The following is a 20,188-nucleotide window of genomic DNA, read 5'->3' as shown; positions in this document are numbered from 1 at the left end:
GGATGGTTTGAGACACCACCTTGTCTTAGGTCGAGAGGAGATGGTTTAGGTCATCGCCTTCGCGACTTTACAAAGTGTCCATGTGTAGGCGCTGTAGGCCACTGTGACGTGGATATCGTTCTCTTCGCAGAACACGGAAGTAAAGGTCGCATTATGACGTCACTCCTCCCGTTAAGTTTGCCACCAGGCTCTTTCCTGTATGATCCACATGCGATGGTATGAAAGTTGTACAACGCTAACTCTACATGCAGGACTGAAATACTCTAGAATGTAATGCCACTGTATAGGCCCTGTAATTTTTTACGAAAGGGGATGTATGCCCGATCAGTCGGTAGTGTCGAAGCCTGGAGAGACCCCCGCAACTTTTCCTGATGTGTGGCAGAGGGTAGACATTTTTTTTGGTTTACATTAGCTACCTAGCTTCATACTATACAGTACTACTGAAACCTGTATGTAGATTTTACAGGACAGTTCTCAAGACGACCATGGCTAGCCGACTGTCAGACCTTTTCTCGAACAGCCGCCTCGTCATTGGATTATTGGCCAATTTGCTATCATCGATATGCATCGTTTTCATCAACAAATGGATCTATGTTCACTATGGCTTTCCAAACATGACTCTAACTCTGATTCATTTCGTTGTGACATGGCTTGGACTATGGGTATGCCAGAAGATGGACATATTTGCGCCAAAGAGTCTCCAACCCACCAAAATTATCTGGCTCGCTCTAAGCTTCTGTGGCTTTGTGGCTTTCACCAATCTGTCTTTACAAAACAACACTATCGGTACCTACCAGCTGGCCAAAGCGATGACAACTCCTGTGATCATTGTCATACAGACAATGTACTACAAGAAGACTTTCTCCACCAAGATCAAGTTGACTTTGGTAGGTAGGGGGGGGGGGGTTGCAATGTACAAATGCTGTCTGCTACAAACTATCTAGAATTCTATGCAGAATGGCAGATTGGCATTTATTGAGAATTCACTTTTTTTATATTAAATACTTTTCTAATTGTACAAACATAACGGAAGTTGAATTATGCTACAAAGTATCTAGAATTCCATGCAGAATGGCATTTATTGAGAATTCACTTTTTTTTAAATATTAAATACTTTTCTAATTGTACAAACATAACGAAAGTTGAATTATACACAACCAAGCACAAGTTTTAAGAAAAATAAACTTTTACAAACAGAGGTCTTATATACATTAAATGAGGCATATCATGTATGTTTCAAATGTAGTAGTGAGTTTCAGGGCATGTTTTTTTTTTAAACTCATCTTAATGATTGCAAAATAAAAAAGATAAAGCTCTCTTTCAAAAAATAAATTTCAATAATACAATAAAATTATTGACCAGGAAATTGAATTCATTATCATATTGGAATAAACCAAATGTGACGTCATTGTATGTGAAATTGGCAATATTAATATTATATAACTAGCATGCTAGCAGATATCCATAGACTTCTAGTCATTACGCCTACTAGCATGCTAGCAGATATCCATAGACTTCTAGTCATTACGCCTACTAGCATGCTAGCAGATATCCATAGACTTCTAGTCATTACGCCTACTAGCATGCTAGCAGATATCCATAGACTTCTAGTCATTACGCCTACTAGCATGCTAGCAGATATCCATAGACTTCTAGTCATTATGCCTACTAGCATGCTAGCAGATATCCATAGACTTCGAGTCATTACACCTACTAGCATGCTAGCAGATATCCATAGACTTCTAGTCATTACACCTACTAGCATGCTAGCAGATATCCATAGACTTCTAGTCATTACGCCTACTAGCATGCTAGCAGATATCCATAGACTTCTAGTCATTATGTTAGCAACTTCCTTCAAACTGCACGCATTAGACATAAATATGGTGTCCACTAGTTCATCTGACTCTGGGGAAGTAGATAAAGGGCATCATTGACTAAATCCTGAAGTACCCCTTTCAAACCCTGGGGTGGAAGGGTAGCCTAGTGGTTAGAGTGGAGGGGCGGCAGGGTAGCCTAGTGGTTAGAGTGGAGGGGTGGCAGGTAGCCTAGTGGTGAGAGTGTTGGACTAGTAACTGAAAGGTTGCAAGTTCGAATCCTCGAGCTGACAAGGTACAAATCTGTCGTTCTGCCCCTGAACAGGCAGTTAACCCACTGTTCCTAGGCCGTCATTGAAAATAAGAATTTGTTCTTAACTGACTTGCCTGGTTAAATAAAGGTATCAAAATAAATAAAAACCAGGGCTCCCGAGTGGCACAGCGGTCTAAGGTACTGCATCTCAGTGCAAGAGGCATCACTACTACATCACTACAGTCCCTGGTTCGAATCCAGGCTGTATCAAATCCGGCCGTGATTGGGAGTCCCATAGGGTGGAGCACAATTGGCCCAGCGTTGTCCAGGTTTGGCCGGGGTAGACCATCATTGAAAATAAGAATTTGTTCTTAACTGACTTGCCTAGTTAAATAAATAAAAATCCTAATCCTAACTTTTTAAATGTATTTTTATGGTTACAGTAACACTATTTACCTGCTGTTTTCCTGTGTGTCTGTCTACTAGGTGCCCATAGCGTTAGGTGATGTGTATCTGTTATGGGCATCTACTAGGTGCCCATAACGTTAGGTGATGTGTTTTCCTGTGTGTCTGTCTACTAGGTGCCCATAACGTTAGGTGATGTGTATCTGTCTACTAGGTGCCCATAACGTTAGGTGATGTGTGTCTGTCTACTAGATGCCCATAACGTTAGGTGATGTGTGTCTGTCTACTAGGTGCCCATAACGTTAGGTGATGTGTGTCTGTCTACTAGATGCCCATAACGTTAGGTGATGTGTGTCTGTCTACTAGGTGCCCATAACATTAGGTGATGTGTGTCTGTCTACTAGGTGCCCATAACGTTAGGTGATGTGTGTCTGTCTACTAGATGCCCATAACGTTAGGTGATGTGTGTCTGTCTACTAGGTGCCCATAACGTTAGGTGATGTGTGTCTGTCTACTAGGTGCCATAACGTTAGGTGATGTGTGTTCCTGTGTGTCTGTCTACTAGGTGCCCATAACGTTAGGTGATGTGTGTTCCTGTGTGTCTGTCTACTAGGTGCCCATAACGTTAGGTGATGTGTGTCTGTCTACTAGATGCCCATAACGTTAGGTGATGTGTGTCTGTCTACTAGATGCCCATAATGTTAGGTGATGTGTGTCTGTCTACTAGGTGCCCATAACGTTAGGTGATGTGTGTCTGTCTACTAGGTGCCCATAACGTTAGGTGATGTGTGTCTGTCTACTAGATGCCCATAACGTTAGGTGATGTGTGTCTGTCTACTAGGTGCCCATAACGTTAGGTGATGTGTGTCTGTCTACTAGGTGCCCATAACGTTAGGTGATGTGTGTGTCTACTAGGTGCCCATAACGTTAGGTGATGTGTGTCTGTCTACTAGATGCCCATAACGTTAGGTGATGTGTGTCTGTCTACTAGGTGCCCATAATGTTAGGTGATGTGTGTCTGTCTACTAGATGCCCATAACGTTAGGTGATGTGTGTCTGTCTACTAGGTGCCCATAACGTTAGGTGATGTGTGTCTGTCTACTAGATGCCCATAACGTTAGGTGATGTGTGTCTGTCTACTAGGTGCCCATAACGTTAGGTGATGTGTGTCTGTCTACTAGGTGCCCATAACATTAGGTGATGTGTGTCTGTCTACTAGGTGCCCATAACGTTAGGTGATGTGTGTCTGTCTACTAGATGCCCATAACGTTAGGTGATGTGTGTCTGTCTACTAGGTGCCCATAACGTTAGGTGATGTGTGTCTGTCTACTAGGTGCCATAACGTTAGGTGATGTGTGTCTGTCTACTAGGTGCCCATAACGTTAGGTGATGTGTGTTCCTGTGTGTCTGTCTACTAGGTGCCCATAACGTTAGGTGATGTGTGTCTGTCTACTAGATGCCCATAATGTTAGGTGATGTGTGTCTGTCTACTAGATGCCCATAACGTTAGGTGATGTGTGTCTGTCTACTAGATGCCCATAATGTTAGGTGATGTGTGTCTGTCTACTAGGTGCCCATAACGTTAGGTGATGTGTGTCTGTCTACTAGGTGCCCATAACGTTAGGTGATGTGTGTCTGTCTACTAGGTGCCCATAACGTTAGGTGATGTGTGTCTGTCTACTAGATGACCATAACGTTAGGTGATGTGTGTCTGTCTACTAGGTGCCCATAACGTTAGGTGATGTGTGTCTGTCTACTAGGTGCCATAACGTTAGGTGATGTGTGTCTGTCTACTAGGTGCCCATAACGTTAGGTGATGTGTGTTCCTGTGTGTCTGTCTACTAGGTGCCCATAACGTTAGGTGATGTGTGTCTGTCTACTAGATGCCCATAACGTTAGGTGATGTGTGTCTGTCTACTAGATGCCCATAATGTTAGGTGATGTGTGTCTGTCTACTAGATGCCCATAACGTTAGGTGATGTGTGTCTGTCTACTAGATGCCCATAATGTTAGGTGATGTGTGTCTGTCTACTAGATGCCCATAACGTTAGGTGATGTGTGTCTGTCTACGAGGTGCCCATAACGTTAGGTGATGTGTGTCTGTCTACTAGGTGCCCATAATGTTAGGTGATGTGTGTCTGTCTACTAGATGCCCATAACGTTAGGTGATGTGTGTCTGTCTACTAGATGCCCATAATGTTAGGTGATGTGTGTCTGTCTACTAGATGCCCATAACGTTAGGTGATGTGTGTCTGTCTACTAGGTGCCCATAACGTTAGGTGATGTGTGCCTGTCTACTAGATGCCCATAACGTTAGGTGATGTGTGTCTGTCTACTAGATGCCCATAACGTTAGGTGATGTGTGTCTGTCTACTAGGTGCCCATAACGTTAGGTGATGTGTGTCTGTCTACTAGGTGCCCATAACGTTAGGTGATGTGTGTCTGTCTACTAGGTGCCCTTAACGTTAGGTGATGTGTGTCTGTCTACTAGGTGCCCATAACGTTAGGTGATGTGTGTCTGTCTACTAGGTGCCCATAATGTTAGGTGATGTGTGTCTGTCTACTAGATGCCCATAACGTTAGGTGATGTGTGTTCCTGTGTGTCTGTCTACTAGGTGCCCATAACGTTAGGTGATGTGTGTCTGTCTACTAGATGCCCATAACGTTAGGTGATGTGTGTTTGTCTACTAGATGCCCATAACGTTAGGTGATGTGTGTCTGTCTACTAGGTGCCCATAACGTTAGGTGATGTGTGTCTGTCTACTAGGTGCCCATAACGTTAGGTGATGTGTGTCTGTCTACTAGATGCCCATAACGTTAGGTGATGTGTGTCTGTCTACTAGATGCCCATAACGTTAGGTGATGTGTGTCTGTCTACTAGATGCCCATAACGTTAGGTGATGTGTGTCTGTCTACTAGGTGCCCATAACGTTAGGTGATGTGTGTCTGTCTACTAGGTGCCCATAACGTTAGGTGATGTGTGTCTGTCTACTAGATGCCCATAACGTTAGGTGATGTGTGTCTGTCTACTAGGTGCCCATAACGTTAGGTGATGTGTGTCTGTCTACTAGGTGCCCATAACGTTAGGTGATGTGTGTCTGTCTACTAGGTGCCATAACGTTAGGTGATGTGTGTCTGTCTACTAGGTGCCCATAACGTTAGGTGATGTGTGTCTGTCTACTAGGTGCCCATAACGTTAGGTGATGTGTGATATTGTCGTTCTTTTAAGTAACGGAACGCAATCAACCTTGCTAGCTAGCCAGCTAGCCCCCGAATAGCAGCACTGTAGAAACTATTACACTCGACGGAACGACTTGATTAGTGTAGTGTCAACATCGCAGCCACTACCAGCTAGCCTACTCCAGCAGTACTGTTTCATTTCAATCATTTTAGTCAATAAGATTCTTGCTACGTAAGCTTAACTTTCTGAACATTCGAGACGTGTAGTCCACTTGTCATTCCAATCTCCTTTGCATTAGCGTAGCCTCTTCTGTACCCTGTTAACTATGTGTCTATCTATCCCTGTTCTCTCCTCTCTGCACAGACCATACAAACGCTCCACACCGCGTGGCCGCGGCCACCCTAATCTGGTGGTCCCAGCGCGCACGACCCACGTGGAGTTCCTGGTCTCCGGTAGCCTCTGGAACTGCCGATCTGCGGCCAACAAGGCAGAGTTCATCTCAGCCTATGCCTCCCTCCAGTCCCTCGACTTCCTGGCACTGACGGAAACATGGATCACCACAGATAACACTGCTACTCCTACTGCTCTCTCTTCGTCCACCCACGTGTTCTCGCACACCCCGAGAGCTTCTGGTCAGCGGGGTGGTGGCACCGGGATCCTCATCTCTCCCAAGTGGTCATTCTCTCTCTCTCCCCTTACCCATCTATCTATCGCCTCCTTTGAATTCCATGCTGTCACAGTTACCAGCCCTTTCAAGCTTAACATTCTTATCATTTATCGCCCTCCAGGTTCCCTCGGAGAGTTCATCAATGAGCTTGATGCCTTGATAAGCTCCTTTCCTGAGGACGGCTCACCTCTCACAGTCCTGGGCGACTTTAACCTCCCCACGTCTACCTTTGACTCATTCCTCTCTGCCTCCTTCTTTCCACTCCTCTCCTCTTTTGACCTCACCCTCTCACCTTCCCCCCTACTCACAAGGCAGGCAATACGCTCGACCTCATCTTTACTAGATGCTGTTCTTCCACTAACCTCACTGCAACTCCCCTCCAAGTCTCCGACCACTACCTTGTATCCTTTTCCCTCTCGCTCTCATCCAACACTTCCCACACTGCCCCTACTCGGATGGTATCGCGCCGTCCCAACCTTCGCTCTCTCCCCCGCTACTCTTTCCTCTTCCATCCTTTCATCTCTTCCCTCTGCTCATACCTTCTCCAACCTTTCTCCTGACTCTGCCTCCTCAACCCTCCTCTCTTCCCTTTCTGCATCCTTTGACTCTCTATGTCCCCTATCCTCCAGGCCGGCTCGGTCCTCCCCTCCCGCTCCGTGGCTCGATGACTCATTGCGAGCTCACAGAACAGAGCTCCGGGCAGCCGAGCGGAAATGGAGGAAAACCCGCCTCCCTGCGGACCTGTTATCCTTTCACTCCCTCCTCTCTACATTTTCCTCCTCTGTCTCTGCTGCTAAAGCCACTTTCTACCACTCTAAATTCCAAGCATCTGCCTCTAACCCTAGGAAGCTCTTTGCCACCTTCTCCTCCCTTCTGAATCCTCCTCCCCCTCCCCCCTCCTCCCTCTCTGCAGATGACTTCGTCAACCATTTTGAAAAGAAGGTCGACGACATCCGATCCTCGTTTGCTAAGTCAAACGACACCGCTGGTTCTGCTCACACTGCCCTACCCTGTGCTCTGACCTCTTTCTCCCTCTCTCTCCAGATGAAATCTCGCTTCTTGTGACGGCCGGCCGCCCAACAACCTGCCCGCTCGACCCTATCCCCTCCTCTCTCCTCCAGACCATTTCCGGGGACCTTCTCCCTTACCTCACCTCGCTCATCAACTCATCCCTGACCGCTGGCTACGTCCCTTCCGTCTTCAAGAGAGCGAGAGTTGCACCCCTTCTGAAGAAACCTACACTCGATCCCTCCGATGTCAACAACTACAGACCAGTATCCCTTCTTTCTTTTCTCTCCAAAACTCTTGAACGTGCCGTCCTTGGCCAGCTCTCCCTCTATCTCTCTCAGAATGACCTTCTTGATCCAAATCAGTCAGGTTTCAAGACTAGTCATTCAACTGAGACTGCTCTTCTCTGCATCACGGAGGCGCTCCGCACTGCTAAAGCTAACTCTCTCTCCTCTGCTCTCATCCTTCTAGACCTATCGGCTGCCTTCGATACTGTGAACCATCAGATCCTCCTCTCCACCCTCTCCGAGTTGGGCATCTCCGGCGCGGCCCACGCTTGGATTGCGTCCTACCTGACAGGTCGCTCCTACCAGGTGGCGTGGCGAGAATCTGTCTCCTCGCCACGCGCTCTCACCACTGGTGTCCCCCAGGGCTCTGTTCTAGGCCCTCTCCTATTCTCGCTATACACCAAGTCACTTGGCTCTGTCATAACCTCACATGGTCTCTCCTATCATTGCTATGCAGACGACACACAATTAATCTTCTCCTTTCCCCCTTCTGATGACCAGGTGGCGAATCGCATCTCTGCATGTCTGGCAGACATATCAGTGTGGATGACGGATCACCACCTCAAGCTGAACCTCGGCAAGACGGAGCTGCTCTTCCTCCCGGGGAAGGACTGCCCGTTCCATGATCTCGCCATCACGGTTGACAACTCCATTGTGTCCTCCTCCCAGAGCGCTAAGAACCTTGGCGTGATCCTGGACAACACCCTGTCGTTCTCAACCAACATCATGGCGGTGGCCCGTTCCTGTAGGTTCATGCTCTACAACATCCGCAGAGTACGACCCTGCCTCACCCAGGAAGCGGCGCAGGTCCTAATCCAGGCACTTGTCATCTCCCGTCTGGATTACTGCAACTCGCTGTTGGCTGGGCTCCCTGCCTGTGCCATTAAACCCCTACAACTCATCCAGAACGCCGCAGCCCGTCTGGTGTTCAACCTTCCCAAGTTCTCTCACGTCACCCCGCTCCTCCGCTCTCTCCACTGGCTTCCAGTTGAAGCTCGCATCCGCTACAAGACCATGGTGCTTGCCTACGGAGCTGTGAGGGGAACGGCACCGCAGTACCTCCAGGCTCTGATCAGGCCCTACACCCAAGCAAGGGCACTGCGTTCATCCTCCTCTGGCCTGCTCGCCTCCCTACCATTGAGGAAGTACAGTTCCCGCTCAGCCCAGTCAAAACTGTTCGCTGCTCTGGCCCCCCAATGGTGGAACAAACTCCCTCACGACGCCAGGACAGCGGAGTCAATCACCACCTTCCGGAGACACCTGAAACCCCACCTCTTCAAGGAATACCTAGGATAGGATAAGTAATCCTTCTCACCCCCCCCCCCCCCTTAATGACTTAGATGCACTATTGTAAAGTGGCTGTTCCACTGGATGTCAGAAGGTGAATTCACCAATTTGTAAGTCGCTCTGGATAAGAGCGTCTGCTAAATGACTTAAATGTAAATGTAAATGTGTGTCTGTCTACTAGATGCCCATAACGTTAGGTGATGTGTGTCTGTCTACTAGATGCCCATAACGTTATGTGATGTGTGTCTGTCTACTAGATGCCCATAACGTTAGGTGATGTGTGTCTGTCTACTAGGTGCCCATAACGTTAGGTGTGATCCTCAACTCCTACTATGATGTGAGATTCAACCTCCTGGGGATGGTCTTTGCCACACTCGGAGTGTTCGTCACCTCCCTCTATCAGGTGGTAAGTAGTGATGCTATGGGTGAACCGGCTGTCTTCCCAAATGGCACCCTATTCCCTATGAGTCCTGGTCAAAAGTAGTGCACTTGAAAGGGAATAAGGTGCTAGTTGGGATGTGGGCAGACGAGAACACGTCAGTGGACTTTCTTGCCTTATTCATACCTTCTATTATCAAGGTGTATTGTACTATTATCTCAGGCCTCATAATTGATTGATGATACATCTCTCTCTCCCCCCCCCCCCCCCCACATCCCTCCCTCTCTCTCCCCCCCACCTCCCTCTCTCCCCCCCACTTCCCTCTATCTCAGTGGGTAGGTGTGAAACAGCATGAGCTCCAGGTTAACTCCATGCAGCTACTCTACTACCAGGCCCCCATGTCCTCTGCCTTCCTCCTCTCCCTCGTGCCCTTCTTCGAACCTCTCTCTGGGGAGGGGGCATCTTCGGACCCTGGTCCTTCCCAGCACTGGTAAGAGACAGAGAGGGGGGGGGGAGCACCAATCAGATCTCAGCATTGACTCTGTCACTGAGAGTTATTCTACAGTTTCCTCTCTCTCTCTCTGAGACACACAGAGAAACATTATGTTGGAAGAACTCAGCATTGTGAGTCTGTTCAGAACCTGATGAATGCCATGGCCTTGGTTTGGTTCAGGGATGGTGCAGCTGTAATCCCACTACCTGACCTCATACTGCATGACTGGGGCGGCAGTGTAGCCTAGTGGTTAGAGCGTTGGACTAGTAACTGGAAGGTTGCGAGTTCAAACCCCCAAGCTGACAAGGTACAAATCTGTCGTTCTGCCCCTGAACAGGCAGTTAACCCACTGTTCCTAGGCCGTCATTGAAAATAAGAATTTGTTCTTAACTGACTTGCCTGGTTAAATAAAGGTAAAAAAAAAAAAAAGACTTTAAGACCAGGCCTCTTTTGCATGTAAGGTTAGAAAGGGGGAGGAGACTTTGGGGGAATTCCTGGCTTATAGCCTAAATATTCAAATAGTCTTATTTTGTTCATGTAAATTATTTTGAGAGAGAGAGAGGGAGGTGTTTCATACTTTCAGGTTGTCTTCAGAATGAGTGAGAGACTACATCCTGTGATGGATTTACTCAGACGAGATGAGTCACTGAAGACGCACAAGCACTAGTCCTCTACGAACATGTCAAAGCATGTTCAGCTGTGTGTGACCTGTCGTCTGCCCAGCAACCAAACCTGCCACTTGGTCAACGGAGCTCACTTCAACACCGTTGTTCTGACCCCTAAGGTCTACAAGCCTCCACTTCCACCCCTGGAGAAAGACTAGTTATAACACAGTGGTAAAATACTGATGTTGCTAATGCCGCTAACATGCTACTGTGCTGTTGTTACCTTCAGGCCATGGTGATACTAACATGTTGTATCTCTACCTTCAGACCATGGTGATGCTAACATGTTGTATCTCTACCTTCAGACCATGGTGATGCTAACATGCTACTGTGCTGTTGTTACCTTCAGGCCATGGTGATGCTAACATGCTACTGTGCTGTTGTTACCTTCAGGCAATGGTGATGCTAACATGCTACTGTGCTGTTGTTACCTTCAGACCAGGGTGATGCTAACATGCTACTGTGCTGTTGTTACCTTCAGACCAGGGTGATGCTAACATGCTACTGTGCTGTTGTTACCTTCAGACCAGGGTGATGCTAACATGCTACTGTGCTGTTGTTACCTTCAGGCAATGGTGATGCTAACATGCTACTGTGCTGTTGTTACCTTCAGACCAGGGTGATGCTAACATGCTACTGTGCTGTTGTTACCTTCAGACCAGGGTGATGCTAACATGCTACTGTGCTGTTGTTACCTTCAGACCAGGGTGATGCTAGCATGCTACTGTGCTGTTGTTACCTTCAGACCAGGGTGATGCTAACATGCTACTGTGCTGTTGTTACCTTCAGGCCATGGTGATGCTAACATGCTACTGTGCTGTTGTTACCTTCAGACCAGGGTGATGCTAACATGCTACTGTGCTGTTGTTACCTTCAGACCAGGGTGATGCTAACATGCTACTGTGCTGTTGTTACCTTCAGGCCATGGTGATGCTAACATGTTGTATCTCTACCTTCAGAGCATGGTGATGCTAACATGTTGTATCTCTCCCTTCAGGCCATGGTGATGCTAACATGTTGTATCTCTACCTTCAGACCAGGGTGATGCTAACATGTTGTGTATCTCCCTTCAGGCCATGGTGATGCTAACATGTTGTATCTCTCCCTTCAGGCCATGGTGATGCTAACATGTTGTATCTCTACCTTCAGACCAGGGTGATGCTAACATGTTGTGTATCTCCCTTCAGGCCATGGTGATGCTAACATTTTGTATCTCTACCTTCAGACCAGGGTGATGCTAACATGTTGTGTGTCTCCCTTCAGAGCATGGTGATGCTAACATGTTGTGTGTCTCCCTTCAGAGCATGGTGATGCTAACATGTTGTATCTCTATCTTCAGGCCATGGTGATGCTATCTGGCCTCATAGCCTTCCTAGTCAACCTGTCAATCTACTGGATCATAGGGAACACCTCTGCTGTCACGTATCCTTTTGTTCTGGCTGGAGGTCAAGGGTCAACCAATAGGACTGTCTCAAAATGTCAATTAATCTGTCCGTCGATTCCTCACATCGTCTCTCCGACTCAAAACTCATTGGAGAATAAGGTCAGAGTGGAGGGACCTTTGACCTTCTCCTCCAATATTGTTGATAAGGAGGCGGAGATATGAGGAATCACCATGACAACTAGTATAACTCTGGGGTCAATATTACAAAGGTGTGTATGTGATAAATTTCAAATTCACTGTGTGCGCCTTTTTTTATTTGACCTTAACGGTGAACTCCTACAGCTACAACATGTTTGGCCACTTCAAGTTCTGCATCACCCTGTTGGGGGGCTATGTTCTCTTCCAGGACCCCCTGTCTCTAAACCAGGGCCTGGGTATCCTCTGTACACTCACTGGCATCCTCTCCTACACCCACTTCAAGCTGGCAGAGCAGGAGGAGGGCAAAAGCAAGCTGGTCCAGAGGCCATGATAGGCCCACCGGAGTGCCAATCCATAGAGGCTGCTACTCTCATTGGTTGCTCGACAACTCACTGGTTCCCTCGGACTGTTTGGGGGAAGGGCCAGGTTGGAATCATAGAACTAGAGGTTGGAATCATAGAACTAGAGGTTGGAATCATAGAACTAGAGGTTGGAATCATAGAACTAGAGGTTGGAATCATAGAACTAGAGGTTGGAATCATAGAACTAGAGGTTGGAATCATAGAACTAGAGGTTGGAATCATAGAACTAGAGGTTGGAATAATAGAACTAGAGGTTGGAATAATAGAACTAGAGGTTGGAATAATAGAACTAGAGGTTGGAATCATAGAACTAGAGGTTGGAATCATAGAACTAGAATTCTATAGTTGGAATGTGATTGTTGAGTGAAAGGGGAACTGGCCAAACAGTGAGATAAAGGGAGATAGTTCTGTCAGGGAACACTAATGATGACGCTGATAATACACTGTTAAAGAAGTGGAATGTATACTGTACTGGAAGATGTGGGAGCTCAGCAAGCCTAGTATTAACATAGTTTTTGCATTACTGAAGATGCTGTCTTATATTCCAGTATTTTTGCAGGTACGATTAAAGAGAGGACAACTTGCTCTTAACAATGTCCAAATGCTGAAGATACTTTTGCATTATTGAATGATTCTTATTTTTTTTCATACTGTGATCTTCAATAAATTGTATTTTATTGATCGTTTTTGTCTCATTTAGGAATCTTGGGGAAGTTACCTGAACCTGCCACAGAACATTGAGAGGCCCATTGACAGCTGTATGAGTGGAGGTTAGGTAGGGCTACCACTCGTTGTGGTCATAGAGAAAAGAAAGGACTCGGGAGGGAGGTGGGGGGGGGGGTGAGAGGGAGGGAGGTGGGGGGAGGGGGGAGAGGGGGAGGGGGGGGGAGGGGGTGAGGGAGAGAGGGAGGGGGGGTGGGGGGACGGGAGAGAGGGAGGGAGGTGGGGGGAGGGGAGAGGGAGGTGGGGGGGGAGGGGGAGGTAGGGGGGAGAGGGAGGTGGGGGGGGGGAGAGGGAGGGGGGGGGGGGTGGGAGGGAGAAAGGGAGGTGTGGGGAGAGAGGGAGGTGGGGGGGGGAGGGAGGGAGGTGGGGGGAGAGAGGGAGGTGGGGGGTGGGAGGGAGAGAGGAAGGTGGGGGGGGGATAGTGCTGCTCACAACCTATTTATGTCAAAGGTTGCTGAAGTGAATAATGCACGTCTCAAATACTTTCTAATTACAGATTGTTACATGGAAAAAGAACTAAATCACATTCTTTGTTGAACATTCTGATTGCTGCTGGGACAATCCTGAGAAACGAGTACATACAGATGTTTATTTATTTATTATTTATTTCACCTTTATTTAACCAGGTAGGCTAGTTGAGAACACCTTTATTTAACCAGGTAGGCTAGTTGAGAACACCTTTATTTAACCAGGTAGGCTAGTTGAGAACACCTTTATTTAACCAGGTAGGCTAGTTGAGAACAAGGTCTCATTTACAACTGCGACCTGGCCAAGATAAAGCATAGCAATTCGACCCAATACAACAACACAGAGTTACACATGGGCTTGCCCTTTACAAGTTAGTCAACATGATATCATACAGGGCTTGAATAAGAGCTGGGTCGTTATTCATTAGTGCACACTGTAGCAAAACGTTTTGCAACAGATAATCCAAAACTAAGCGTTTCTTACTGGACAAGTTTAGTTATTCCTTCCCTGTTTCAGTCTGTTTTCTTATGTTTGGCGTCTAGTGAATACGAACCTGCGATGGGAGTTGGTGTGGACGAGACGGATCTAGGTGGGGTACCGTGCTACAAGGTACAGGCAGTTCCCTGGTCTCAGAGAGTGACCTCAGGGTTCTGCTGTCTGCTCAGCCTCTCTAGGTTCACAGGCCTGCCATTGTGGCTCAGTGTAGTGTGTACACACCCAACCACCAGAGGCCAACAAAGAACACATTGCCAAAATAACAAGCACATATCTGTGGTGGCACAGAACTTCAGTCTGCATCCCAAATGCCACCCTACTCCCTATATAGTGCACTACCTTTGAGAAGAGCCCCGTGGGGAAGTAGTACCCTAATAGAAAGGGAATAGGATGCCATTTGAGACACGGCTTCCCCTTTCAGTGTAAACTGGAACTGAATGGTTACGTGGCTATTTATACCTCTTCAACGTTAGCCTATCCTGCTCTATTTATACCTCTTCAACGTTAGCCTATCCTGCTCTATTTATACCTCTTCAACGTTAGCCTATCCTGCTCTATTTATACCTCTTCAACGTTAGCCTATCCTGCTCTATTTATACCTCTTCAACGTTAGCCTATCCTGCTCTATTTATACCTCTTCAACGTTAGCCTATCCCGCTCTATGTATACCTCTTCAACGTTAGCCTATCCTGCTCTATTTATACCTCTTCAACGTTAGCCTATCCTGCTCTATTTATACCTCTTCAACGTTAGCCTATCCTGCTCTATTTATACCTCTTCAACGTTAGCCTATCCTGCTCTATTTATACCTCTTCAACGTTAGCCTATCCTGCTCTATTTATACCTCTTCAACGTTAGCCTATCCTGCTCTATTTATACCTCTTCAACGTTAGCCTATCCCGCTCTATTTATACCTCTTCAACGTTAGCCTATCCTGCTCTATTTATACCTCTTCAACGTTAGCCTATCCTGCTCTATTTATACCTCTTCAACGTTAGCCTATCCTGCTCTATTTATACCTCTTCAACGTTAGCCTATCCTGCTCTATTTATACCTCTTCAACGTTAGCCTATCCCGCTCTATGTATACCTCTTCAACGTTAGCCTATGCTCTATTTATACCTCTTCAACGTTAGCCTATCCTGCTCTATTTATACCTCTTCAACGTTAGCCTATCCTGCTCTATTTATACCTCTTCAACGTTAGCCTGTCCTGCTCTATTTATACCTCTTCAACGTTAGCCTATCCTGCTCTATTTATACCTCTTCAACGTTAGCCTATCCTGCTCTATTTATACCTCTTCAACGTTAGCCTATCCTGCTCTATTTATACCTCTTCAACGTTAGCCTATCCTGCTCTATTTATACCTCTTCAACGTTAGCCTGTCCTGCTCTATTTATACCTCTTCAACGTTAGCCTATCCTGCTCTATTTATACCTCTTCAACGTTAGCCTATCCTGCTCTATTTATACCTCTTCAACGTTAGCCTATCCTGCTCTATTTATACCTCTTCAACGTTAGCCTATCCTGCTCTATTTATACCTCTTCAACGTTAGCCTATCCTGCTCTATTTATACCTCTTCAACGTTAGCCTATCCTGCTCTATTTATACCTCTTCAACGTTAGCCTATCCTGCTCTATTTATACCTCTTCAACGTTAGCCTGTCCTGCTCTTCAACGTTAGCCTATCCTGCTCTATTTATACCTCTTCAACGTTAGCCTGTCCTGCTCTATTTATACCTCTTCAACGTTAGCCTATCCTGCTCTATTTATACCTCTTCAACGTTAGCCTATCCCGCTCTATTTATACCTCTTCAACGTTAGCCTATCCCGCTCTATTTATACCTCTTCAACGTTAGCCTATCCCGCTCTATTTATACCTCTTCAACGTTAGCCTATCCCGCTCTATTTATACCTCTTCAACGTTAGCCTATTCTATTTATACTTCTTCAACGTTAGCCTATCCCGCTCTATTTATACCTCTTCAACGTTAGCCTATCCCGCTCTATTTATACCTCTTCAACGTTAGCCTATCCCGCTATTTATACCTCTTCAACGTTAGCCTATCCCGCCTTCAACGTTAGCCTATGCTCTATTTATACCTCTTCAACGTTAGCCTATTTATACCTCTTCAACGTTAGCCTATCTCTATTTATACCTCTTCAACGTTAGCCTATCCCGCTCTATTTATACCTCTTCAACGTTAGCCTATCCCGCTCTATTTATACCTCTTCAACGTTAGCCTATCCCCTATTTATATCCGTTAGCCTATCTATTTATACCTCTTCAACGTTAGCCTATCCCGCTCTATTTATACCCTTCAACGTTAGCCTATCCCGCTCTATTTATACCTCTTCAACGTTAGCCTATCCCGCTCTGTTTATACCTCTTCAACGTTAGCCTATCCTGCTCTGTTTATACCTCTTCAACGTTAGCCTGTCCTGCTCTATTTATACCTCTTCAACGTTAGCCTGTCCTGCTCTATTTATACCTCTTCAACGTTAGCCTGTCCTGCTCTATTTATACCTCTTCAACGTTAGCCTGTCCTGCTCTATTTATACCTCTTCAACGTTAGCCTGTCCTGCTCTATTTATACCTCTTCAACGTTAGCCTGTCCTGCTCTATTTATACCTCTTCAACGTTAGCCTGTCCTGCTCTATTTATACCTCTTCAACGTTAGCCTGTCCTGCTCTATTTATACCTCTTCAACGTTAGCCTATCCTGCTCTATTTATACCTCTTCAACTAGCCTATCCTGCTCTATTTATACCTCTTCAACGTTAGCCTATCCTGCTCTATTTATACCTCTTCAACGTTAGCCTATCCTGCCTTCAACGTTCCTATGCTCTTATTTATACCTCTTCAACGTTAGCCTATCCCGCTCTATTTATACCTCTTCAACGTTAGCCTATCCCGCTCTATTTATACCTCTTCAACGTTAGCCTAGCCTATCCTGCTCTATTTATACCTCTTTTATATCCTGCTCTCTTCAACGTTAGCCTATCCTGCTCTATTTATATTTATACCTATTTATCTCTTCAACGTTAGCCTATCCTATCCCGCTCTATTTATACCTCTTCAACGTTAGCCTATCCCGCTCTATTTATACCTCTTCAACGTTAGCCTATCCCGCTCTATTTATACCTCTTCAACGTTAGCCTATCCCGCTCTATTTATACCTCTTCAACGTAGCCTATCCCGCCTTCAATAGCCTATCCCGCTCTATTTATACCTCTTCAACGTTAGCCTATCCTGCTCTATTTATACCTCTTCAACGTTAGCCTATCCTGCTCTATTTATACCTCTTCAACGTTAGCCTATCATGCTCTATTTATACCTCTTCAACGTTAGCCTATCATGCTCTATTTATACCTCTTCAACGTTAGCCTATCCTGCTCTTCAACGTTAGCCTATCCCGCTCTATTTATACCTCTTACGTTAGCCTATCCCGCTCTATTTATACCTCTTACGTTAGCCTATCCCGCTCTATTTATACCTCTTCAACGTTAGCCTATCCCGCTCTATTTATACCTCTTCAACGTTAGCCTATTAGCTCTTCAACGTTCCTGTCCCGCTCTATTTATACCTCTTCAACGTTAGCCTGTCCCGCTCTATTTATATCCTGTCCCGCTCTATTTATACCTCTTCAACGTTAGCCTTCAACGTTCCTATCCCGCTCTATTTATACCTCTTCAACGTTAGCCTATCCCGCTCTATTTATACCTCTTCAACGTTAGCCTGTCCCGCCTATTTATACCTCTTCAACGTTAGCCTATCCCTCTATTTATACCTCTTCAACGTTAGCCTGTCCTGCTCTATTTATACCTCTTCAACGTTAGCCTGTCCTGCTCTATTTATACCTCTTCCGTTAGCCTGTCCTGCTCTATTTATACCTCTTCAACGTTAGCCTGTCCTGCTCTATTTATACCTCTTCAACGTTAGCCTATCCTGCTCTATTTATACCTCTTCAACGTTAGCCTATCCTGCTCTATTTATACCTCTTCAACGTTAGCCTATCCCGCTCTATTTATACCTCTTCAACGTTAGCCTATTTATCCTTGCTCTATTTATACCTCTTCAACGTTAGCCTATCCTATTTATACCTCTTCAATTTATCCCGCTCTATTTATACCTCTTCAACGTTAGCCTATCCTGCTCTATTTATACCTCTTCAACGTTAGCCTATCCCGCTCTATTTATACCTCTTCAACGTTAGCCTATCCCGCTCTATTTATACCTCTTCAACGTTAGCCTATCCCGCTCTATTTATACCTCTTCCGTTAGCCTATCTATTTATACCTCTTCAACGTTAGCCTATGCTCTATTTATACCTCTTCAACGTTAGCCTATCCCGCTCTATTTATACCTCTTCAACGTTAGCCTGCTCTATTTATACCTCTTCAACGTTAGCTCTATTTATACCTCTTTTATATCCTGCTCTATTTATACCTCTTCAACGTTAGCCTATCATGCTCTATTTATACCTCCAACGTTAGCATATCATGCTCTATTTATACCTCTTTTATACTATTTATACCTCTTCAACGTTAGCCTGTCCCGCTCTATTTATACCTCTTCAACGTTAGCCTATCCCGCTCTATTTATACCTCTTCAACGTTAGCCTGTCCCGCTCTATTTATACCTCTTCAACGTTAGCCTGTCCCGCTCTATTTATACCTCTTCAACGTTAGCCTATCCCACTCTATTTATACCTCTTCAACGTTAGCCTGTCCTGCTCTATTTATACCTCTTCAACGTTAGCCTATCCTGCTCTATTTATACCTCTTCAACGTTAGCCTGTCCTGCTCTATTTATACCTCTTCAACGTTAGCCTGTCCTGCTCTATTTATACCTCTTCAACGTTAGCCTGTCCTGCTCTATTTATACCTCTTCAACGTTAGCCTGTCCTGCTCTATTTATACCTCTTCAACGTTAGCCTGTCCTGCTCTATTTATACCTCTTCAACGTTAGCCTGTCCTGCTCTATTTATACCTCTTCAACGTTAGCCTGTCCTGCTCTATTTATACCTCTTCAACGTTAGCCTGTCCTGCTCTATTTATACCTCTTCAACGTTAGCCTGTCCTGCTCTATTTATACCTCTTCAACGTTAGCCTGTCCCGCTCTATTTATACCTCTTCAACGTTAGCCTGTCCCGCTCTATTTATACCTCTTCAACGTTAGCCTATCCCGCTCTATTTATACCTCTTCAACGTTAGCCTATCCCGCTCTATTTATACCTCTTCAACGTTAGCCTATCCCGCTCTATTTATACCTCTTCAACGTTAGCCTATCCCGCTCTATTTATACCTCTTCAACGTTAGCCTATCCGCTCTATTTATACCTCTTCAACGTTAGCCTATCCCGCTCTATTTATACCTCTTCAACGTTAGCCTATCCCGCTCTATTTATACCTCTTCAACGTTAGCCTATGCTCTATTTATACCTCTTCAACGTTAGCCTATCCCGCTCTATTTATACCTCTTCAACGTTAGCCTAGCAACGTTAGCCTATCCCGCTCTATTTATACCTCTTCAACGTTAGCCTATCCCGCTCTATTTATACCTCTTCAACGTTAGCCTATCCCGCTCTATTTATACCTCTTCAACGTTAGCCTGTCCTGCTCTATTTATACCTCTTCAACGTTAGCCTATCCTGCTCTATTTATACCTCTTCAACGTTAGCCTATCCTGCTCTATTTATACCTCTTCAACGTTAGCCTGTCCTGCTCTATTTATACCTCTTCAACGTTAGCCTGTCCTGCTCTATTTATACCTCTTCAACGTTAGCCTATCCTGCTCTATTTATACCTCTTCAACGTTAGCCTATCCTGCTCTATTTATACCTCTTCAACGTTAGCCTATCCTGCTCTATTTATACCTCTTCAACGTTAGCCTATCCTGCTCTATTTATACCTCTTCAACGTTAGCCTATCCTGCTCTATTTATACCTCTTCAACGTTAGCCTATCCCGCTCTATTTATACCTCTTCAACGTTAGCCTATCCTGCTCTATTTATACCTCTTCAACGTTAGCCTATCCTGCTCTATTTATACCTCTTCAACGTTAGCCTGTCCTGCTCTATTTATACCTCTTCAACGTTAGCCTATCCTGCTCTATTT

At 45.6% G+C, this 20,188-nt stretch overlaps 1 pseudogene; it reads left to right on the top strand.

Annotated features, from left to right (window-relative positions):
• Positions 1-23: 23 nt before the first annotated feature.
• LOC135515568 (solute carrier family 35 member E3-like) lies at positions 24-13,068 on the top strand (annotated as a pseudogene).
• Positions 13,069-20,188: the final 7,120 nt, after the last annotated feature.

The sequence above is a fragment of the Oncorhynchus masou genome, chromosome 27, assembly GCF_036934945.1.
Source record: "Oncorhynchus masou masou isolate Uvic2021 chromosome 27, UVic_Omas_1.1, whole genome shotgun sequence".
NCBI classification, from domain to species: domain Eukaryota; kingdom Metazoa; phylum Chordata; class Actinopteri; order Salmoniformes; family Salmonidae; genus Oncorhynchus; species Oncorhynchus masou.
Note: the sequence above shows the minus strand (reverse complement) of the source record. Positions and strands in the feature narration are given on the sequence as shown.